The sequence below is a fragment of the Anas platyrhynchos genome, chromosome 2 (genome assembly GCF_047663525.1).
Source record: "Anas platyrhynchos isolate ZD024472 breed Pekin duck chromosome 2, IASCAAS_PekinDuck_T2T, whole genome shotgun sequence".
In the NCBI taxonomy this organism is placed as follows: domain Eukaryota; kingdom Metazoa; phylum Chordata; class Aves; order Anseriformes; family Anatidae; genus Anas; species Anas platyrhynchos.
Genome location: NC_092588.1, coordinates 125,465,400 through 125,488,150, shown reverse-complemented (window position 1 = coordinate 125,488,150; position 22,751 = coordinate 125,465,400). Strand labels below are relative to the sequence as shown.

The window sequence follows — 22,751 nt, the reverse complement described above, 5'->3', positions numbered from 1 at the left end:
CATGTGGACACAGCCAGTGCAAGACTGAGCAATCCGAAGTAAGAGCTGCAAGCAACATTGAGTGACTTTCATGGAATCCATACTGAGACCTTTGCTCTACAGCTATTATAAAATTATTAAGTTACATTCACTCATGTCCACCTGGATAAACACAGCAATAGTTTTTTCCAAGTAATGCTTTCATGGCTTTCTCTGTTATACTTCAAATTGTCAGCTTTAATATATCCAACAGTCTCATCTGGCTAAAGAAAAAAATATATAAATATTATAAAATTATTTATAGATACCATCCAAATCACAGCCTCTGTTGAGCAGATGCTTTTGTTGGCCATGGACATGTGCTACTTACTCTCCCAAGTACTCTGTGATACAAAGAAACTGTTACTTCTATCTAGTCTACTTTCTTAAGGAGGCTGCTGTAGTAATTAAATCATGCTATTGCAATGACCCAAGAGAGGAAAATTTAGTTCAAACAAAACCGTCCTAATTGTTTAATCAAGAGAGACAGAGGGTGGGAAAGGGAAAAAAAAAAAAAAAAGCAAACAGACAAACAACAAACATACTGCATTTAACACCAGATTACTTTTCATGTATAATGTTCATCACTTAATGAAAAAAATCCTGTGTTCTAAGCATACAGAAAACAAAACAAAACAACAAGAAAACCCACACAACTAAACACCCAGAGACAATCCAATCCACTACAGTACATCCCAAATAAGACACCAAAGAATAACGTGTTTCGTTGTCAAGTCTAGTCAGATGTTCCTGGAGCAAAGCAAGTATCTACTGTTTCACTAACCCTTGGGACAAATAATTCAGTCCCTTGTACTAGAAAGATCTTATATAAATTTAGAAGTAGGTCATTATGCATCCTAAAATGTAAGTATACATAAAAATACCACCTTTCCCTCACATCTACCATAGAAATTGACTTTAATGCTACATGTAACGTGATTAATTTTAAATGCATAATCTTGACACTGTTGCCCCTTCCCCCAGGAGATGAGATAGATTACATTTGTATGAAATTTGCTACATATGTATCACAGACAGATAGGTTAATAATCTTTGTGGCTAGAGATTAAAAAAAAATCCATTAGTAATGGCAGCATTATAATGTTAATTGTTTAGCTGTCATACCACCTTTTCAATCCAACTTTTAATCACGGGTGAGAATGAGAACACACAGCTAAATAGGACTGACTTAGCTCACAGTCGGGTCCTAAATAATTCATTCCTCTTCTCCCCTGGCCCCTTTTGGAAAGAGCCTTACCAAGGGACAGGCTGGCAGCTCTGTGTTCCTTAGCACAAGCTACCAGAAGGACCAGGGTCCCAGATTACCCCCTACCAGCTCTGAGTACACCTCACACACATGACAGAGAAGCCCCAAACCCAGGGACCACAGGACCTGCTTTGTGATGCTGGAACAGAGGGGTCCACAGTCTCCCTGTCCAGAAAGTAAGAGCTACCAAGCTGTGATCAAATCCAATGCTGGGAGTACAGTGCTGCTCGTGGGCACAGTGAGGGCTGTCAACCTCAAGCAATAAAGAAGCAGTGGGACTGTTTGCAATGGACGTCCTATTCATCCAGAGAAGACTTTACAAGCCAAAAGACAAAGGATGATCAAGCAATAGAAGAGAGAAGAAGGCTTTTCATTTTCAGTCAGGAAAAGAACAGGCACACAGTGTCATTTCACAGTCTGTACTAAAAACCTTGAGAGAATCATCTGCTAATGAGAATGTCCCAGGGTTGGTATGAGTGGAAACACTTACCATCATCAGAGCTTTGGCACGAGCATGGTTGGCTTTCATTTTTCTGTTATCTATTGCTATTTAAAGCTTTGCTTTGTTCACCGAAACAAAGATATGCCAAGGCTTAATCCTTTTTTTTTTTTTTTTTTTTTTAATACTCATTATTGCTAAAACGTTACTGCAATGCACACTATTTGTTTTCCTAGATTCAGTTTTGATAGGCACAATGTTCTGGAAGTCAATGCCTTCTGGTGGAAATAGCTGTCAGTCTGCCAGCATGTAGCAATTCAAGATCTTAAGACAGCACTGTCTGTACATCAAGAAAAAGACATCACTTTCCTTTAAAATCACTGAAGGCATCCATATAACTTTGTACCAGACTGGCTCTTCGTGACCTGATCAGCTGCATACTGTTGTGAGATGCATAAATCTACCAAGGCTGACGTCAAGCAATGTATTTTATTAGACCAGCTGACTTGGTTTAACTACAGAGAAACAAACCCCAATCCAATCACCTGTTTCATGCAGAACAGTATAAAGGACTATTGGAAGAAGGGTTTCTGCAGCCCAGGTACAATTCTTACCAAAGCCTGAAGAAAAATGTCATGAAGTATGTAAGAACAGCAGACACAACCCAGAGATCCTTTAATCTTATGTGGAAAGTTAGATGTGTTCCTGAAAGAGTGGCAGGATCCAACATGCCTGCTCTGTTCTCTTTGATGTGATGTTTTAATTTTCACAGTTCATCATATACTTTCTAAAAAAAAAAAAATCATTTTTTTTCCCCCTTGCAGATACCTATTTTTGTCCATGATAGAGATGAACTGTCATCTATGTGTAGTGTATATCACAATTTCTAAATAAAGTTGGAGGGGAAACAACACTTCCTCTTGAGAATGTTTAGTGTTATCCTTTATAAAGCAGGGCTATTAGCTCAAAATTTAAATCTCATTAACTTTAATGAGCATGGTAACAAGATTCAGTTTTTCCCCAGATGCATAGACATTTGTTTACATGCTTCACAAAGTGCAGCGACTGTGGATTATGGAAACATCATATTTCTTGACCAATTTGCTGTATCTGTGTAGGCTTCTGGTCTCTAAATCCATTCCAATACACCTCTTTCAGTGTACTTTATAACACTAGCATTTACAAATTGATGCAGATAGAGCCACACCTTCCTTTAAAGCTTATTTTAAGCTCTTTAACCTTTAAAGATTAGGTCTTCGCTGACTGTTTTTCACATTAAGATAATTTGAAACTTGAAAAGAGATGTGTAGTATTTTGACCAAAGAACAAGTAGTTTTACATACATCAGCGTTAACTTTCTCATATCTTTTTAGGCTGAGGGCCACTAACTTCCCTATGTTGTGCTTCTGAACTGGCAATATGTAAACAAACCTTGACACTTTAGAGAAGTGTTGCAAGAAACACCACTTAAAACATGTGATGAGGATAATTAGTGCTATGAGTGCTAAGTATTTTTGTTATTGATACCAACAGGTAAGGAAAAAAAAATGCAAATACTATTAAAAACTGTACATAGAAATGTTTAATTCTTATTTAAAAGAAATATGTTAAGTCTTGCACTGGAGCTCCTTGAGGACAGACAGAACAATTCCTGAAGCTGTCCTCATGGTGGGAAAGACTTCATGTACCTGTATGCAGGTAACACGAACACTGAGAAGCAGCTGCTGACAGAGTGGATCATCCTCTTGGAAGACACGTACATATCACAGTTAGTCTTAAATCCATTGATATGTATGACTGTAACAAACACCTGGACAATGCGAACTAGGAAAGAGTCTCCACAGATCAGGTTTTCTGCAACATTATCCTTCTGGCATAAGATAAACATGAACTGAAAGAGACTTAGAAGCAGAGACACAACATACAGGAACATTGATTATAAAACTGAATGATTAGATGTGGTGATTTTCCAAAATGAAAAAAACAAAAAACGAACAAACAGGGGAAAGAATCAATTGCAATAGCTAGGTCAGCAAGAGATGACTCAAGGCTAGAGATAAACTGATAAGCTAGTCTGAGGTTCTTATGTCCTGACCAAGAAAGTAATAATTAAAAGGGATCTCCCCAACTTAAATGATCCAAGTCCCCACAACCACCACTACTTCCTCAAGTTCTCAACTGCTGAAGGACTGGAATCCAGCTAGGGTTACCTTAAAGACTCTATTCAGACAGAGCTGGCAAAGAACTTCTGACCCTGTGGGAAAAAAAAATAATAAAAGCGAACCCAAAGCTATAGATGAAGCAGCCATGCTAGGGAAGAACAGAAGGCCCATTTCAGAGTAAGTGCTTTCACATCAGTTCTTGTTGTACCACTGCAGAGCTGCAACAGAACAAAACCTAAAAGCAAATCAGGAGATTGGCCAGAAAGGAAAGCTTCAATTACGACTTGGTGAATAATTTAGTGTTATTACAGACAACCCAGCAGAAGGAAGATGTATAGAGTTTTAATGTACTGAGCTTGTTTATACCATTCAACAACAGTATGGCATCCCAATATAAAATATGGCATCCCTCCGCAATAAAGTTAATAGTTAATATAAAACTACTGAGGACTTCCCTGGCTCTCAGCAGCAGCTTGGTGCCTCCAGTGAGGAACTGGAGCTCAAATTCATTAAATTCATACACACTTTGAAAACAGCCAAAGCACCTTAAGATGTTCTTGCTCCCAAGCAACTTGTTACTGCCTTTTCACTGGAGATAAGTATTCCCCTTCACCCAAAATTTTATAAGTAAGTAAAATCATAGGAAACTTCCTTAATCCACTTCAGTGTCAAGTCAGTTGACACAGCAAATAGTTCACGTACTTTGTTCACCAAAATGCAGGCATGGCACTCTCCAGCTTATGGGCAGCAATGAAAAAAGTGGAAGCAGTGTTACTTTCAACTGGTCCAGATCAAGCTAGAAGAGATACTATGTCCCTAATCTTACATTTAGATTCAAGTTAGTGCTACCGACTGCATATCTATTTGAATTTAATTAAAAAATGAAAGAAATTCCACAAGATTAAAAAAAGCTTCAATCCCATTCTCAAGCATTTTTAGAGGTTTAAAAGATTGGAGTTTTTAATTATGATGCCTCCGCAACATGAAAGAAATGAATAACTTACAAAGAATTTGATTTAAGCTTAGTGAAAGGGTGCTACAGCTTAACAATCCATATTTATTACTTCTAATGAGTACACTCATTTTTCACTTCAGTTCCAGTCACTAAACAGGATACAGAGACAGCAGACAACGTGCAGAGTTTCATAATGTGTGTGCAGTCTAGCATCTTGGTTGCTTCATAGCATTTTTGAGGTTGGTTGTACTTGAACTACAGCTGAACAGCCTAGATTTTAATTACAGGCTATAAAAGCAGCAATAAACAGACGTGTTTACAACTGATGCAGATTCCCCTTAAACTTCTTCGTAGTGGAAGAGTGCCACCACCTATTGTTCTTCACCTCCTCTCTCTCTCTACTCTCTTCTCCCAGCCTCTCACCCTTTTTGTGTTTGTTTCTAAAATGCTGGCAGTTGGTACCGTTTTTTCTAAAACCACCACTGCTTACAACACAAAAACAAATTAAACCTGCGGTTAATTATGAGTAGTGCAGCATAAGGTGCATCCTGGCATACTTAAGCCATTGTCCACAATTTTTCATATAATGCACTTAATGAATTTCTAAAAAATGTGAATAAAGAAGCAATTTCTTCTTAATAGAAGGAGCTAAAAGGCTTTTTTATAATAAAATTATTTTTGAAGTTTTTTTTTTTTTTTTTAAATAAAATGAAGCATCAGGAAACATACTATTGAAAGCTGATTTCTTAACAGATGGTAGTCATGCACACTTCATCCAGGCTGACCTACATATTTTATCCTTAACACTCATCTTTTACTAACTATGTTTTCTACAGTTTTGTCAGCAAATAACACTTTCAGGATAAAAAGCCTAAGCAACTCATCCAAATAAGTCGTCTTTATATGACAAAATAGAGAATGCATAGAGGAAGAAAACACTTTCACAAAACCTATTCCAGAAAATTGTACTTCTGAAATAAAGTTGTATTTTCTAAAGCTCTTGTGATTGAAAATATATGCAAAGTTTTCATCAAATCTTGACCACAATACTTGGACTTTGCAGGGCTTAAAGCATCTTCATAACTCATATTTTCTTCTAGAAAAAAATAAATATCTATGCCATACTGACAGTCAACACTTAGAATTGAATTCCAGTATTTTATTCCATGTATTTCATTGTGAAAAAGTGGAAAAAATAAATGTTTGTCAAAAATGAAGAGCTGGAGGAGGAATGTGAAAAAAAATAGCATGAATGGTAACCTAAAGTGAAGAGAATTTAACACTTCCATATGAAATGTGTATGTGTATTTTTGGGAGCATATCACGAATTTGCTCCCCAAAACTGTACTCACAATTTTTTTTTTTTTTAAAGAGCACATCAGAAACTGTCAAGAAACGTTCAAGTCCTTTACTTGTGTTACTTCAAAATGACAACAATTTGCATGGAACATAAAGATAAACCTTGGAATGACTGACAGCAGTTGAAAGGATTACTCTTGCAGAAGTTACACAATCAGCATTTGCAGTTTTCCAGTCTTCTGTTCTGCGTTCCAAATTAAGAAAATAAGTCAACTGCCTGTTCTAGCTGCAAACAAACAAGGTGGCAGCAGGAGCCAGCAGTCCCACTGTTCCTATTCCAGACTGCCATTCTCAGACACGCTAAGTCACCTGACTGCTCATGCTCAGTGTCTGGGGAAAAGAGCAAGGTATTTTAAACATGTCACTTTGTGTGCAATACAGAGACTGCTCCAAAAACATCCTTTTGGAAAGGATTGAAGGCTTTCCAGTAGTAGAATAAGGCAGCATCTATGAAAATTCTTTACAGTTGAAGTTTATGAGAAGCATTTTGCAGTTAGTAAAATAAAGATGTTGAGAAGAGCACCACACATTGCCTAACAAAGCTCTGAAACCTTGCACATATGGACAGAGAACCAAAAGGACAGTTCCTACTCTGACTGAAGCACCAGTCCCCTGATGTCCCCCTTGGGAATGATCTTCCAGAGTAAGAAACTTGTGCTAATGTGGAGAACCACCAAATAGTTGTTGTTGAAACTATTCCTTCATCATCCCCAAAACGAGATGACAAAGACTGTTCTCTGTTGTAATTTTAAAATAGGAATTAGGCAGATGAACAGTGAAGGTGATCATTGCTTCAAGTTAGTAACCAAACTATAAAAAGTGACAAAGCAAGCAGGATCTCCTGTAATGCTCCAGTATCATTTGCACCTCCTAGAGAGAAGATTTTAAGAATAGATCACTTGTGAAGCTGAATGGATATCATACTTTCAACGGGTGAAAAAAGTCGACACAGTACAGCACAATGCAACATTTCTTGAGCACCTGGTGTTGTATTTCTCGCTTCATTTTGGTAACTTGAATTAAAATACTGTCAGAGTAGCACGTCAATTTACTTAGGAAGCTCACAGACCAAAATTCAAATAATTTACATTTCCATAAAGTACATAAAAAGTTATTGAATTACTCAGGTGAAAAAGATTCTGATCTCTCTTCCTTATGTTTCTCTCTGTTCAGCACCATCAGGTTTTGGAAGAAAGATTTTGAAAATATTTTGAAATGGTAGACTTACACCAGGCTCTGAACAGCCTCCAGAAAAAGCTGACTCCATCTTCATGCTTCCCAAAGCCTCCATTGTGAAGTAGAGTTCATTTAGACTGACACAAATCAACATTAAACGTTCACACTTTGTGTTTTGCTTTCACCACAGATGATAGGACTTTGTATGGCTGGGAGTACTATCACCAGCCTACACAAAAATTTGGTATCATTCACAAATACTGGATGTAAATTTGCCTTTCCTGACTACAGTGTCCAGCAACTCATTTTAAAAAGCCCGTCATCTGTTCTTGCAGGTTGTTCACACGATTTCCTTATACAGGGCTTTGGAATAATTAGAGTTTCCAGTAAACATTGGAATGAATTGGGTTTGCTCCCTTCTGCAGAGAGATCTGGAATTAATTTTGCCTGGAGACTCCACAAACTGCTTGAAGCAGAGTTCATGTTTCTTGTTACTAGCTCGTACATTCACAGCTCCATCTCTCACCACCTTCCTCTTTGCCCAACTCCCCCCCTGCACATAGAATACTTTTCTAGAGCTAGGCCAGGACACAGCAAAAGTGTGAGGTAGTTAGAAGTTAAAAACAGCAGCTTAACAACCTTACACAGCACATTTAAGGAGCTTAAACTCAACAACAAGTGCAGGAGTTGTCAAGTTGGATGTTACACATTAAGCATGGGAAACTAAATACATGTGACAAATGCATTTCTTTCCATGTGAACGTAATGATTCTCAGCTAATGTATCTAAATTAAGTCACGCATCAGTTATGTCTGAACAGAGCAAAATTACAATTAACATTATGCACGTAATCAACCACTGGTGTTTTTTTTTTTTCAATTAAGTATTTGGAACCAATTCCAGGGATGCTGCAGGCTTGATTTTTCTTCAGCTGAGCAAGCAGAGATCTATTTCTTGAGCAACACCCGCTCAGTCTTCATGTCCACATGTACAGAAACAAGATATTTCGCAGGTGGCAATTTAAATAAACCACCTGAAAGTGAACAGCTCAAGTCAAGTTGCCAGTTTATCCAACACCACTAAACAGCCTTCCATTTGACCTTCCTGTAGCATACAGGATCAGGGCTTGTTCACCACTGATAATGGGGAAAAACAAAAATTAAAAAAAAGTCAGCAGTGATAGTTTTCACAATCATTTTGGAGAACTCTGAGATACAAGCAAGTGCAGAAACATCACAACTTCTTTAGTGATAGCAGTAAAATATTCTTTATAAAGGAAGGTAAATCTTCCTCACCCTGCACTAGCTGATATGTTGCTCTGTTTTGCACCTGCTAAATTAGCAAAAATCTTTCTATGGACACTGTCAGATCCCAATTAAAGCTACCTCAACTAACAAGAAGAACGAAGACCTGCTGTTTTCAGACTCCAGCTTCATGACAGGAACGTTACGGCTAATACTCACACTATGACAGTTGCAGCCTGATGCTGCAAGGCTGAAGGACAATTAAAGGTCATTGCCTGTTAGATTACACTAACACAACAGAGCATATCTGGATGTTGAGGCTGAAGCCAGGCCACTTACAGTCACCGCAGAGCCTGACCAGAGCTGGATATTTCCCTCAATATGCGCATTGCTCGTGCTTGCACAGCCGGCCACGGTGCTCAGATCTGTCACTGCGCTCCTGTACCGAGAGACATCGGTGGGCCACATCCTTCCTCTCCGCTGAGTGCACCTTTCACAGCTTTATTCTACTTGTAAGGACTTTTCCAGAAACACCGTCTTCCATGCCAAAACCCACATTTCTTTTTGGTCATAAAAGCTGCTTTATTACCAATACCTATGCAAAGTATATCCCTATTTATATACAGGCTTTTTAAACACATGCGTATGTTTACAATAACAACAATAATAAAAAGATCTCCTCACAAATAAGGAGTTAAACAGCCCAAGTGGAAGAGAAGCTTCACTCCCACTCAGCCTGGTATCCCGAAGACAGACGATGTTCACATTCTTTATCCAGGGACCCACTGCTAAGCAGGCCTCTGGCTTGTGGCCAGCAGCTCAACGATCTCACTTCAAAAATCTCCACAAGCATTCCTCACATTTTTTTCCTTCTAATCATGAATTAGCCAAGTGTAAAGGTGCCAGGAAGATAAAGCCTGAAATAGTCAAAACTGTCTAAACAGATGCACAGTAAGGAATTTTTGCTCATAGTCGTATTAGGTATAAATTACATATTTTTATCCTCCTGCATTAGGAGTTCAGTGAAAAATCTGAGTCTACCACTAGACTATGAGAAGAAACTGATAAACATTAACATTGAATTGCATTTCAGTCTTAGCGGGGATTTTGACTTTAAATTTGCTTTAAAAAAAAACAACATGTATTTAAAAAAAAGGCAGGACACGACTGACACGTTTAGGTGACATACACTTAAAATAACATTTTATCCTGGTTATTTTTTACAGAAGTCTAAAATCTGTTAATAACTTGAAAGCCTCTAATTCTGCTTTGAAATATATATTATGCAAAATACAATACATGATTTTAAGTGCAGAAATACAGATTTCTAAGACATTCTCATCACTCCTTCCTTTCTTTCTTCATATCTCCCTCACGCCTCCATCCATTCTCCTCTACATGTTTCAGCCAGGATGCCCTCCACATTGTCCAGCACCACACAGAGAGAAAGGACTACCGTCGATGGGAGTGCTGCCTTCCTACCACCATTGCCATTTCTCCTACAGTAAGCCTCATGTCAGTGAGGTTGCTTTGGTGCACTGAGAATTTGAGAGACACTCAGGATTTAGGAATGCCACGTGGATTTTATTTTGACAAATGCTTCTGTCATATTGTTCGAAATTCTTCCATCTGAAATACAACTCCAGAGAGAAATCAAAACTTAAAAGAACACAGTCAATAGCAGTGAGAGTTTTGCAGGTGCTTCTGTGGGCAGGAAGAGAATGGCCTCAAGTTTAAAAAAAAAAAAAAAAAAGAGAAGTTTCTCAGTTTCTCATAACAAAAGCCTTGAAACAGTCATCTCATCTTTATCAAGTAAGATATAACTATATAGCTATGTCATTGTGTTGGGTGTTTTTTTTTTTGTTTTTTTTTTTTTTTTTTGTGGGGGGGGGACAGGACGGCTTTTATTTACATGCCCAACTTTGTTACTGAAGTTATCAATCATTAATTGCTTTCTTTTCTTGGTGCTGGGTGCTGGGGGATTTTCTTTTTTTGCATTTTCACTTTTTAATTTAAAATAAGCAAGCATTATTTTTCAAGCTGCTACATTAGGACATGGGAATTGTTGCCGAAATAACTGATAAACACCACCCTTGAAAACGGATTTATTTATGCCAAATGTACACAGCAAAGTAAATCCCTACAGAATGTATTTATTTAGCTTCATGTGTGCCACCAAACAAGTTATGCGCTTGTGAGACCACTAAGTGCAGTTTTTATAAACCTGGAAAAACAAATAATTAAACAGCCTTTCTTACACCAGATCATACGTCATACCTTATCAGATGAAGATTATAGAAAGGGTCTGACCAAAAGGCAGATGCTTTGTAACTTTTCATGATAAGGACTTATGCACTTTCCTCCATAGCTTCCACTACTGGCCAATGCCAGAGATGAACACAGGAAAACCCCAGAGCCCACCCTGTGCAGCAGTTCTTACACTGGTCACCAGCACTGTGTTCATCGAGGAGTTCGCAAATACTGAGTAGACAGAAATCTCACAAAAATACAAAGTGCCCATTGCAGGGGGGAGATGCTGAATCATGCCTCAACAGCTGTTGCTTAGCTATCACCAGCTCTTATTAGGGTTCTCTCTTCAATTTAAATTGAGGGCTATATGGCACTGAAAGATAAACCCCACAAACCATGGGTAAAATTTGTAAATATGAAGTATAAACTGCACTTTGGCCAAGTGGAACAAACATTTATCTACAGCAAAGCATGAATCATGGCGTTTAGGGGGAATAATTTTGCATTTAGGAGACTTGCAAAACACTTGGAATTTCTGGTCATGGGGTAACTGACTTTAAAAACAGGTGAGTGAATTCTTTCCCTCTTCATCACTCCCCCAGTAAGATTTGAATTTGTAAGGAAAAGTCCTTGTCTCCGAATTTGATACATCCAAATGTAAGGAAAAGTATCCCACAGCCTACTTGAGGCCACGCTGCAGAAAGAAAAAAAATAATCAACTAGAGCAGTAAAACCCCCGGTATTATTACAGACAACCACAGTCATCTGGCACCACCCCTAGCCTGTCACCTTGTCTTCAATTTATCTCCCAATCACAATGGGTGAAATAAAAATAAATATGCATTTCGGCAAGGACTCATTTAAAAGAAAACCAAACCAAAAATTCATGACTACTTCAGACACAGATGTGAGTACTCCTGTGGCTATACAGCAAAGATATAATATATACAACAAAATTCTTCAGGCTTAACAGTCTGCTGTAGAAAAATACCTCACTTTTATCTACATTTTCATTTATTTATGTTTGCTTAAACAGAATGACAAGTAAGCCAGTCTATTCATTAATACCGTTTCCAAACTACAACACTACCAGATTATAAATCCGGAGTTTAACCAGCGTCGATTTAGAAGTCTTTGATAGTCTTTAAAAGTCTTCTCCTTTGAAAATGCATGATTTGAAGCAAATTACTGTCTCATTGTTATTTAATCTGTGGCAGCCAGAGCTTTTGCATATTTTACAGCCTGTTGTCTCTTCCATTAAAAGAGCAGAAAGAAAGAAGGCAGGAGAGTGTGCATGCTCTGTTTTTCAGAAGACAGGTGGATGCTGTCACCCCTAGATGATGACAAAATATTAGAAATACCAGAGTTCTGGTTACCAGAGACAGGCTGGAAGATTAACAAAATTAATCTTGTCAAAATGTTTTTTAACCTTGACATTTTATTTCTGAAGTTATGATTACACTGCCTGGTGACAGTATACTAAGTTGAGAAAGCAAATTAAAGCAGCAAATGCTTAATAGAAAGGTTTCAAAGGGACTCTAACCACGAGACTAGGATGAGCTGTTAACAACTCACATGGAATCAAAAGTGCTCCGGAAAGTTAACATGAACTTTTATATGACAGCATCTTCTTCAGGTAGCATATGCTGCCTAGACTTAAGTGCTGGATATTGCTCACTGAAAAGGGGGAAGGCAAATGGGAGCTGAGGGAACTGCTAATTCTTCACCTAATAAATTAATGAAATATCACCAAACTGTGCAAGGGGATGAGATCCGCAACTTCTACACTTCAAAGGACAACCAGAAACAAAATGGTACAATATCACCATACATTTCTGGTTCAGTAAAGTAGTTCTAGGCATATCGCACATTTTAAATTTAATTTTTAAAATTACTTTCAGTGTTCACCCGATTTCCATGCCAGTGCAACTTACCACAGGACATACACAGAATATTACCTTAGCCATCATTCCAAGAGTAAGAAACGTTTAAAGTTAAGGACTCTAATTAGACATACATACACACGCCCTCTTTATGGCAAGAGAGCAACAATACTGCTACAGTCTGCCCTGTTGCATCCCCACTTTGTTAGAACATGCTAAATTTAGTCATAAGTTTACTAGCTATGCAAATCATTACATGCATAGAAAATGTACAGATTTATACTACTCGCGTAACAAAACAAATCCACTGAACGTGGCAAGACACCAAAATATATTATAGGCAAAGCTAGAAGCTAATTTGCCTTGGGGTACCTTTTACCTTGTTGAGCATGTTTGTTGTTTAGATCATTTTGTCCAATGACAACAACAAGAAAATCATCAGGTAGGGAGCAGCACATCATTAAGTGTTAAAAACTGCATTATCAAACAATTTCAACTCCTTAGAGGCAGAGTTGCAGCCAGATAAATTCTGGAATTAAAACTGCATGCAAGAGGACAGTGCACTTTTGAAGTCCTTCTTATCCTTATGAGGATAAATTCTTTCATGTCCTTCAATCAAGCACCCTAAGCTTTTTCACTGTAAACAGAGTCAGCACTGCTGTCTCTTGACTATTACTGTAGTTGACAGCACCACTTTTTAACAAATGTGACATAAGAGCCCACAAGAACTAGAATTATTTCATTTTGTAGCGCTTGACAGCTTGCTAGCAGTTCAAAACACTTCTGGACTTACTGTACTACAGAAAGGCAGTTTTCTAGTGTCAACATTTTCATTAATCGTTTAGTATTATGCTTTTAAAGTAGAATAATAATTTAAATTCCTTTGTGTTTGTGTTTTTTTTTTTTTCTGAAACAAGTCTGCTATATGAAATAAACTGTTGCTTATACAACACTCAATCACACTTGTAGACAGTTGTCAAAGTGTTCAGATATAGTTAATACTGAGAGTAAAAAAAAATAATCAAGGGGATAAACACATGCTTTAACAAAACCTAGGGGGAAAAAAAAGTACTTTAAGGCATCATACAAAACCTACACTTAGATCAAGAACTTTTCTTCAAAAGTTCACCATCCTCCAAAAATACAGCAGCAGTGCCATTTCAGACTGAATGCTCTACGTACACTGGAAAAACAAGGTTTGCGGGCGAGCTCTTACAAGTGACACTAATAGACCTTGGGCAGGGAATGGGAAGACTACCTTTCAGCTTTAAATCTTCTCCTGGATCTGAAACAGAAGACAGACTTCAAAGGAAAAGTGCAAAATAATATGATGATTCTAATGGATTATTTACATATGTATTATACATGTGTGTATACACACACACACACACACACACACACACAGAGTGTATGTCAGTGCATACACCTCTGCCAGCCCCAAGCACTTGCCATCCAGTCTCCAGCTACCTCAGGAGAGAGAGAGACAGAGAGGACCCTTCCTATCAGGTCACTCCCCATCAAGTGAGATTTTCCCCACTCTAACCTCCCAAGTTGGCCCTCCTTTAATTCACCTCCCTCTCTGTACTTGTGCATCCCATGCAGCCGTTTGCTTAGGAACTGCCACAAGCATAGCCAGGTTGGGAGCTTGCTCTAGGCAGAAGTACCCAGGTCTCTTCTGGGAAATAAGGAGACACAAAAGTTAGCTGGACAAAAGGAACACCAGTGAAAGTCACAGTGAAACTGGCAGCCATGCTGAAAACCTCTAAAAGCTTTTTAAAGTCATTTTATATGGTATTATTCTGATGCGCTCTATTGTGTCTGCAAAGTTACCAGCCAGCATGTTTTACTCCCTACCAGATAAGATCTTCTCTGATTTTCTGCCAGAATCAGAATGTTCTTTCAACATAACTTCAGCCGACAGGAGAATATATTTTCCTTCTCAAAGTTCCTGCTACAGTTTTACAACCAAAAAGCAAGCAGACATAGCAGACACTTTCCTTTAGAAGTGTGTGGCACACTGAGTCAGTAAGTTTGATGAACTCATTAAAAAATATTGCAAATGTTATATCTCCATAAATACATTTATGTTTATTAATCACTGCTCATAATTATTCTTGGTGAGGTTTCGGCTTTTTTCATCCCTCATATATGAGTTCATACAATATATGACAAAAGAAGTCTACAACAGATTACATGCTTGGACCAATGTGATAAACAAAACAAGATTAAAGCACATTACCGCAGAAGTATGCTGGTTGTCAACTTTTCACCGTGAGCTTTAAATAAATACATACATATATAAATGCTGTTAATATTTTACAGAATCTTTAAACCAATCTTTATTTCTCCTTGAGAAGTACCTACTTTAATAATCTATTTTTTCTGTTTAGTGTGGGAAGCTTCTTCAGACCTAAAGGAAGAATGATTTTCATTTCTTCCTCAAATACCTACTGCTACAAAAACATGCCTTCTGAATTAAAGTGAGGGTATGACCTTTTCCCAAATGCAGATGGGAGTGTTAGGCATTTAAACTAGCAGTGAGGCAATGAGAAAGGGAGTCACTAGAAGCCAAAACTATACCTCACCCACTGCAACACATGCCAGGATCAAAGATTCAGTCCCATGTCCCATTACCATACTATGGAAGGAGTCCACCAAGAACAGCAACTCTCCCTCCCATGCAGTTTGTGTACAAAACCTTTGCTGCTGCACAACTGAAATGCAAGGTACCTTGGTCATATATAATGGTTGTTCTTCATAAATCAAAGGATGAATTTCTTCAAGTTCTTTCCTGAACTGTGACAAATCTTTTGCCTCCTGATGCATTATTATTTTTATTCTTAACTAGTAGATGAATAAGCAACTTGTCATGAGTTTACAAAAAACAAATACAGGAAAAAGTTAGTGTCTCTCTAAAAATTAAAAAAAAAAAAAAAGATATAATCCTGATGGAAGCACATGTTCAAACATATCTCTGAGGCAGAGACAGATACCTATCAGAGAAAGAAGTTTCCATGGCTTCCACAAGCACAGAACTGATTTACATCAAAGGACTGACTTCATTGATGACCTCCAGATAAAAAGGGAATGTCTCTGCTCAGTGATAGTGTGATGAAAACATTTTCAGAGAAAATTGGTGAGTATACGGACTGTCCATATCACTTCCTGGGGAAAAAAAAAGTTGAACCTCACTTCGTAAAACCCTCCCAGTAGTGCCAATAAAAAAATAATTTTTTCTTGATCTAAAAACACGAGGGAACCAACCTGATTTCCTTTGGAATGACAAGACAGGCAGCAGTTGCTACTTTTCTCTGCATAAAAACATACAGAATCACTACTTTGAGTAGCAGGAGATAAGTTTCATGATTTCTCAAAGGTTACCTTTGCCTATGCTAATCACCTATTTCAAGCACTTTTGTTCACAGTCTGTCACAAGGTAGACTGTAGGAACTATTAGAAATATCTGCATCTCATGGCTGGGGCATGCTGCATCCCTACTGCAAGAGGCACATTCTGCATCCATGACACCACACGATCACGGAGTTCACAACTTCCTCCTAATGCTTCCAGCCCGACATCAGTCCAACACACGGTTGGCATTTACAAATGGCAACCTGCCCTAAAAGAAGCATTTAAGCTATTACTAGTTTACCATGCTGTATTAATGAAATTGGACTGTACATTTGATCCACCTGTTCGTAATTTTAAACATCTAATTTCTACTGAACAAATTCTAAAATTTACATTTTTCTGGAATCACACTAAATTGGCAGTCCAGTTGTTTCAAACTGCTCCCCCATCTAATAAGCTACTATCTCTGTTTAAAATCAAAGTAACTATCATTAAAACAAAAACTACAAGCTATGCTGTTTTGAAATAAGGTCATCTTGCTCCTTCATTCTCCCTTGCATAGATGCCATACAGAATGCTCAGATATATAGCTCATTTTAGTCTTAAACAATACAAAGTTAATTTGTTTCAGTAGTAACTCCTGAGACAGTAGAGTAACAAACGTATCTTTTCTTCCCTTCTGCACTTTCTGTTTCTTTCTTTCCCTCCGGAAACTTCTATCTATGCTACTATCAATTGAACAAGTTAATGACAGTATTCATAATTAAATCCACTAGAAGGAATTTGGCATTAATCTGAGACAAATAATTTGAACTTACAGGCGCCAGCTTGTTCACAAAGAGCAGCTAAGGTTGTGCACATTGGTTATTTTTGCATTTAGAAGCACATAGACCCTAAGATTTGACCTCATTTTCTTTCAAAGCAAGCAGCAAATGACATATTTTAGCACGGAATTCACAGTCCTGCATGAGTTTCTCATATAAAACAGTAAAGAGCAGACTGTTGAACTGCCGCTGTTAATAACATTTCTGTCAATATTGAACTTACAAAATAAATATTGTGAAAAGTATTTAATTTTACTATGTTAGTGCTCCAAGCGAGAGAAGAACCAAAATCAATGTACATATTTGTACTAAAGAACTAAGCTTGGAACTTCAGGTTGGCAAAAGTGAGGAAACCTAAAAAAAGAGCAATGAATACACAGGAATTGCATGAAGTTTCTCAAATAAAATTTAAAAAGATTGCAAAATGAGGTTCACTTCCTTCACTATATTTTTTGTGTTCAAGTGAGCAGTAAAGAATCCTTCTAACATCTCAGTAACTTATGGAAACTGCTTCTGTAAAAGACAAATTCATTTCAACTTTGTAAAATGAATTTAATTCACTTTAAGGTGAATTCACTTTGAGCACAACGTATTCTTTTTTTTTTTTCCCCTTTGAAAGACGGGGCTTTTCAATGAAATTATGCCAGGTATTAATGTTACACAGTGTATATTAAGAAAGGGGATTACGAAGTATTAATGGATTCCAAGAACCTACCCAAACAGGATGGTACTACGTCAGCATGAAAACTAAAATATTATTGTTAAGAAAAGTAATAGCTCTTATGGCAGCCTTCTGCCACAGCACAGAATTTCCTTTCTATAATCTTCCAAATTCTGTTAGTTTTGTATCCCTGTAAATCTACCACCCTTCCTTTAGCAACTATCAAAATTGCCTTTCAGAGAACATTCCTGCACTAGAAGTTAAAGATTAGGATAAGCAAAATGAAGGTTTCCTGCCCTGACTTTGTCACAGTTTTCCTGCATGACTCCATAGAAAGCCATTAACATACCTGTTCTCCGTAACCCCTTCCAAAAATTCAACAGCCACATGCTGCACACCGTGGGCAGGGCTATATTAATTTCTGCCAAGTACACAAAACTTATGGGTTGTTAGATAACCACAAAACATTACTTTGGTACTTAAATAAAAGCATGCCAACATCATCAGCTAACTATTTCATAATAGCGTTTGATAAACCCTCCTATATGCACAGGCAAAAAGATCCTAGAGCAACCTGGCACCTCCCAGAAGGAGCACGTAGTATCAATGTAGCAGTACCTACCAGAACAAATAAACCAGGTAGGAGTATTTTCCACTCCACTCACTCCTTGTTGGCGTCTAGCTTGTAGAAACTGGAAATGCACACGGCTGTTAATGTGATTAACAGCAGCCACATCTAGCAAAGAGTCAGCCCCTGTGCCTGCTACATACTTCAGTTTCCATGAGTCATCTCCAACTTTCCACTGCAACACAAGTCCTCCTGAGCAACATACAGTTAACAATACCTTGCACATGTTCACAGCAGAAATGAAGACAGATTGACCCTGAAAGAATTCACCAAGCAATGTCACTACCCTAAAAGTGAAATTGTTAATCAGAAGTACTCAGTGCCTTCTGAATACATGCTATCAGAAGAAGGTGAAATGCCACAAGTGCTACGCCCAGCAATATGACTTCGAACAGATTTCTTTCCCAATCCTAAATCTCACAATTAGTGACCACACAGGCAAAAAAAACACACCAACTAAGAACATGATTTTTTTGTTTTGTTTAAGTAACACTAGTAACATAATCTCCCCTTGCCAAAGTCACAGCTTTGGCTGTTTCTATGGAGAGCATTTCATAGAAAGGTACAAACCACAAAGAAAATAACTGCACAACAGGTGGGAGAGTCTCTTCCTGACCTGGTAAGTTTCCAGTGAAAACCTCAAAGCATAAGATTAAAGAAAAGCCCAAAATCACAGAATCACAGAATGGTTTGGGTTGGAAACGGTACTTTTTTTTCCACCCCAGTCTTCTCTCAAAAGAGAGGCAGCTTTGAGATATTTTCAAGCAATTGCCCTTGTATCAGCAGAATATAAGGTTACATTGTCACAACCCAAGGTTTACCTATCTCATTTCCTTCCTACATCCTTCAATTCTTCTTCTAGACATAGTTAAGCAGAATTTATCATCCAAAAAGGAGATGGAAATGCTTCCTCTATACCAGCAATGCTACAGTCCTCTCCCCTTTTATATGCATGTGGTGATTCTTCATAGTAAGAAGCTTCTTTCACCATATCCCCTATAAGCTGAAAAAGACTCTGCATCAATTTGACTTCTACTTCCCTATTCAAAGAGGACCATGCATCCAAAATATAAGGAGTGACTTACAGTGAATGGGCAGTCTCTCAGTGCTGACTGTGAAGAATCCAAATCTTCTCTCCCTTTTAGAGCACTGGAAGTCTGAGCAATTCCATCAGGCAAAACCTGGCATGCTCACATGAGTCTGCTGCTGGATCTGAAAACAAACAAACAAAAACACATCAGATGAACAATAAAACTTATCCTTCCATACCTGGGAAGCATGAGAGAGGTACAAAAATATGATCTACAAATATCTGGAAATTTTTGTTGCTGTCATTAACTAAAATCTTCCCATAAAATAAAGCATCCATGACTACATCTTCCTCTCTTGAAGGGTATATATGTACATATATATTAGAAGTTCAGGTTAGCAAAATTCTCCTATGTAACAAAGCAACTACATTTTAGGCTACTAACACAATAACACAATGATACATTTTGTAACATAAATCTTTCTTGCCCAAAGGATCCAGGATTCTGCACAATAGGTGTAACTCTACTTACAGGGTAGGGAAACCTCTCACACATCTTGTCAACATAAAAAAAAAAAAGAAAGAGTTCTGCAGGGGAAGAGGTACCAAGGGGTACTACCGTCTTTGACAAACTCTTACCATTATTCAGCTGTTGCTTTATAGCCACCAACATGCAGTTTTAACATTTATTCAAACACATTGTTTTCTAAAGACAATCCAACTTTGCAGTTTTAGCAGCCTGTACAATATTTCTGGACAATCGGAACACCACCAATTTGAGCTAAAAAGGATTGATATTTTCACTTATTTCTATACTTGTAGACTGTATGATTATTAAATTTAAATTTCTGTTGAACCAAGCCAGTTCCTATATCTATGATAATCTTCCCAGAACTCTACAATCAGCACAAGGCAAAACAGTATCTGGGTACCAGAAATCATTCGCTGTTTATAAAAGCTGGCCCATCATTAAGCTTCTCCCAGTGCTCTGAGGCTTTCCTGATCTTTCTTCAGGATCAACATGAAAGAAGAGAATTCATCAAATTATATGTACACTTGATTCAAAACTTATCTGCTATGTAGATCTGAAAAAAAAAAAAATAATAATAATATATAGATCACATATATATATATATATATAGTTTTAGCCGTTATAACTTTCTTTCTTAGTCATTATTTCTACATGCTGTGAATAAACTACCATACAGCTTCTTTTCAGTAGCACAACTACATTACTTTACATTTGTTTAGTTATTGGCATTACTGCCCTTATTAAGTGTTATTCTTAAAATGTTGGCATGCTTCCCAGGGAATAAAAAAAAATAAAAATAAAAATCCTTTCCCTGTTTTCAACCTGCTGAGTTTTGAGTAATACTTTTGCCTTCTCTTACCAATTGTCTGTATTTAATAACTCCTAATTTCATGTTTATACTTAATTCCTTGTTTCTTCTATTTGTTACATTCCTGAAAATGCCACCGCCCCCAGCTGGTTTGGGATCTAAACATCTGTGATCTAATTTTAGGATTTGATCTTTTAACATATGAGCTTCTGTATTTTAATACTAATCAAGATGTTAAAGTTGCAAATAAAAAAACCTTGATGTGTTAACTTTAGATTAGAATAAAATATCAGAGTTCTTTCATTTGTTCTGCCTTTTAAGTTTAGGGACCTAAAATAGGTACTAATGCAACAGCCCATTGACATTTTTAGCCTGTAGGAGCCTGTAGTGGGCAGAGGCAGCTGAAATAATAACATATTTGAATGATGAACCAGCTTTACAATTTTATTAGTCAGACTTTTCCAAATCTATGGCTGGCATTTTTCCCAGTATCTCAAAAATTAAGCTGTTCTACATTTAAAACTTCCAACTAATCACGCATTAAAAACTTCTCCTGGTTAAGGCAACAGAATAACCTTATGATAAGCTTCTAATAATAAATAAAAAAATAAAAATAAAAAAAAAAACAAGCAAATATCTAACTTTGAAAAATAGTGCCTTTAATTCTTTGTGTTGTTTGTATGAAGAAAGTAACAGAGAGAGGGGAAAAAAGTAATCTGATATTGGTTAGTTTAAGAAAGCTACATTATTTATCAAGAATATATTATGTATCACACTCAAATAGCAAGTACCCTATAGGAAGGTGACACTTTAGTTGCCCCATAGGACCAATGGATGTTCTTCCAATCTTTCCATATTTTTGCTATGTAATAAATCCTCCTCCCCCAGAAAGATTTTTTTCCTGCAACTTGCTAGTCCTAAAAGAGTAGCTTGTAGGGAGCATGCACCCATGTTCCCTACTGCTCCCCAGCCTCTTTGTGCTACAGTGATCTAATAAAATAACAGGCAGAGGGATGCACTGGCAGACCCTGGGACATGACCAGCATAGGCACAGTTCCAGGGTTTTGGTGGTAAGGCTATTCTCACTTTAATAAAAGAACAAAAACCAGAAAACAAAAAACAAAACAAAACAACAACAAAAACACAGAACAAAGCCCTCATGAGAAATTAAAAGCACAAGCAATTTTTTCCCTTTATTTATTTATATTTTTTTTTTAGGCAAAAAGCAGAATACACCACAAAATAAATCTCTCTGCTCTCAGGAAATACGGATCAGATTCTAAATCTGAAAGACAAAAACAGGAGCTATATAGATAACAGTATGACCAAAGAGCTGAACACAGCTCATGAACGTTTGTCCTTTTCACAACTTCCCTATAAAATAGGCCAACAGGTAGAAATCTATTTTTTACAAAAAAAAAAAAAAAAAAAATCTTTCTGAATATTCTGCAAGGCAGGTAAGCACACTCCTAAAATAATCTGGGAAATCCTGACCAGATTAACTGCAACACTTGACAGCCTGTTGATTGATCTACAGTTTTCTTCTTTTTTTTTTTTTTGTACTTCTGAAAGAAAATATAAGCTGTATTTGTGCAGACACAAGATGTAGAACTTCTCGCTGTCGTATTCACAGACATTAGGAAAACTACAGTGTGATACAGTGGAATAGAACAACAAATGGAACAACAAACTTCACTCTCAGTGGGTGACTACAGCTCATGTGAGCATCATAGAGGGCTGCTCACTTAAAACAGAACAGAGGAAATTAATTATCTGGTACCCAAGGAAAAAAAAATAAAAAAGCAATACTTGACCTTTTCACAACTCCACAATTCATTAAGCTGTTTTGCACTGTACCAGTCCTAAAGAAGAGACATATTTCTAAGTGGTTCTGGAAGAGCTGCAACAAGCTAAGAGCTGAACTGGCAACAAGATGTGGATGGGTACAAGTCTGCAGCAGGCAGAACCAGGCCCTTCAGGAGTAACCAGGCAATTCCCTCCCTTCTCCAAGCTCACCATTTGTTTCTGCTGCAACTCCTAGCAAAACCAGTAGCAACACGACCAGAGAGTGGAATGAGATTGGGAAATTAGTCCAGCTCATAACTCAAGCAGGAAAAAAGCCAGACTTTTAGCCGCACTGTTAGCTGAACCAGTTCGCTGTGCG

At 37.5% G+C, this 22,751-nt stretch overlaps 1 protein-coding gene across 9 annotated transcripts in view; it reads right to left on the bottom strand.

The window, feature by feature from the left end:
- OSBPL3 (oxysterol binding protein like 3) overlaps positions 1–22,751 on the bottom strand; it is a 90,470-nt gene that overhangs the window by 52,312 nt on the left and 15,407 nt on the right. For all 9 annotated transcript variants that reach the window (XM_027450954.3, XM_027450953.3, XM_027450959.3 and 6 more), the window contains one exon: positions 19,303–19,429. The gene's annotated coding sequence lies outside the window, so the exon portion shown is untranslated. The remainder of the gene's footprint in view (positions 1–19,302; positions 19,430–22,751) is intronic.